At 54.8% G+C, this 2,407-nt stretch overlaps 1 non-coding gene across 1 annotated transcript; it reads left to right on the top strand.

Moving 5' to 3' along the window:
* Positions 1 to 951: 951 nt before the first annotated feature.
* On the top strand, positions 952 to 1,105 carry LOC141114617 (5.8S ribosomal RNA). Its single transcript, XR_012236948.1, has one exon. It is a non-coding gene; the product is annotated as a 5.8S ribosomal RNA (ribosomal RNA).
* The last annotated feature ends 1,302 nt before the right edge of the window (positions 1,106 to 2,407 follow it).

Below are 2,407 nucleotides of genomic sequence, written 5' to 3'. Positions count from 1 at the left end.
CCAGCCCAGACACGGAAAGAATTGACAGATTGATAGCTCTTTCTCGATTCTGTGGGTGGTGGTGCATGGCCGTTCTTAGTTGGTGGAGCGATTTGTCTGGTTAATTACGATAACGACAAGACTCCTCCATACTAACTAGTTACGCGACCCCCGGTGGTCCAACTTCTTAGAGGGACAAGTGGCGTTCAGCCACACGAGATCGAGCAATAACAGGTCTGTGATGCTCTTAGATGTCCGGGGCTGCACACGCGCTACACTGAACGGACCAGCGTGTGTCTACCCTTCACCGACAGGTGAGGGTAACCCGCTGAATCCTGTTCATGATAGGGATCAGGGATTGCAATTATTTCCCATGAACGAGGAATTCCCAGTAAGTGCGGGTCATAAGCTTGCATTGATTAAGTCCCTGCCCTTCGCTACTACCAATTGGATGGTTTAGTGAGGTCCTCAGATCGGCGACGGCCCTGGAGGAGCGCCGAGAAGACGATCAAACTTGACTATCTAGAGGGAGTAAAAGTCGTAACAAGGTTTCATTACCGAGACCCCCGAAGGGAGGAAAGGAGAAACCGAAAGCCGCCGTGGGCAGGAGGGACACCTGCGGTACCCAGAGGAATGCGTCGGTGGGAGGGGGAAGCCCCGGGAGTCGAGGGTGGGGGAGAGACCGCTTCGGGTGGCCCTCCCCTCTCTGGCCCCCGAGGGGGAACCGGCCGGCAGGCCAAGCCGGGTACCGCACGGGCCCCACCGCCCTTTACCCGGGGGGGGCGGATGGGGCTCGGAAGGTTTGGAAGCCTCGAGCCCGGGCGCCCCTCGCGAGGGGGTGCCCGGACGCTTAAGGCCAAGGAGGGGGCCTGCCCCGGTCTGCCGGGAAAGCCCCCACCAGATCGAGAAAAACCGCGGAGTCCCCCCTTTGCGCCAGAAGCGAAAAATACCTCGAAAGAGAACAAAGAGCAAGACTCTTAGCGGTGGCTCACTCAGGTCACGCGTCGATGAATAATGCAGCTAGCTGCGAGAATTAGTGTGAATTGCAGGACACATTGATCATCGACACTTGGAACGCACCTTGCAGCCCCGGGTTCCTCCCGGGGCCGCGCCTGTCTGAGGGTCACCTGCCAGGGCGCAGCTGGGGCGCTCGCAGGGGCCCAATGACCGGGTCAGAGACGGGTCGGCTGGGGGTCGCAAGGGAGGCAGCCCCCCTTCCCGCTTCTTCACGCCCACCCGACTCGGCCGCAAGCCCCTTCGTCCGCCGAGGTCCCCACCCTCCCTTGAGGGCCCGCCCCCTCACCACCCGTGGGGGGCCACGCGGCTGTCTGTGGCCTAGCCATGCAGGGTTGCCGAGCCCAAATGTCTCAAATATAGGAACCTAGAGGACAGAGGTTGTCCTAGTCAGGAATGTGGGGGGGCACTGGAGACCATGGACCATTTCTTCGTCCAGTGCCCTTTCAACATGGGGGTTCTTGGGGGGGTAGGGGAAGCCATTGGCTATCCGTGCCTTCCCACCTTGTCCCTTTCTGAGAGGGTGTGCGGCAGCTTCAGAGCTCGTAGAGGGTTTGAGTTGTCATCACTTTATTTAGTCAGCACGGTAGCTCTGTATTACACTTGGCACGCTCGGTGTTTGGTGTCCACTAGGGACAAAATCCTGCCTGTGCATGTGGCGGTGGGGGATATCTTTCGGGAGTTGGTGAAGGTAAGGGATCTTGAAAGAGACAGGGTTGGGCCGGAGAGGAGTGCTCGTTTATGGAGGGGTTTCTCCTTCCAGCCTCCTTGAGGGTTGCATCCTTGTCCCTTGATCTGGTGGTGGGTGCTTTTCTTTACACTCCCTTAGATTTTGCTTTTTTCGGTTTTTATGTAAGGTTGCAGTCATTTTAAAATCTGTATGTTCTCTTCCGTTATAGGGGTTTGTTGTGTTTGCTGTGTGCTCATTTAGTGATTAGGTAGTGTGTTATGTGTATAGTAAGATATAGGTGAATTCAGTGTTGATCGGTGCAGTGGTTCTTGTTGTAAGTTTGCTTGGAACCAGCACCTGAGAACCAATTTGTTTCTTCTCCCTACCCGGTGTTGATCTGTGCAGTGGTTCATATTGCATGTCTTCTATGATAAATGGGCCAGCACTAGTGAACTGGGGATTCTCTATGTTAATGTATGAACCCAATTTTGTAAGTGGTTGTTTATTCTTTATTTGTTTTGCTGTTATGTTTTGGCAGCAGTAATGTAACAATAAAATTTTCCAGCTCCAACGTTGAGGAGGAAGGTTGTGTCTGTGTTGAGCTCCTGATAGAACCAGAACCTTTGGAGGAGAAGGGAGGAGATGGCCTCTGCTAGGCCAGGCCGTGGGCCAACTCCCCGGCCTAGAGGACCACAAAACATCCCTGGAATGAAAGATCTTTCCAGGGATGAAAGACTGTTTTTG

This window comes from Aquarana catesbeiana, linkage group LG12, assembly GCF_042186555.1.
Source record: "Aquarana catesbeiana isolate 2022-GZ linkage group LG12, ASM4218655v1, whole genome shotgun sequence".
NCBI lineage: Eukaryota > Metazoa > Chordata > Amphibia > Anura > Ranidae > Aquarana > Aquarana catesbeiana.
The sequence above is the reverse complement of the archived record's forward strand: the minus strand, read 5'-3'. Positions and strand labels throughout refer to the sequence as shown.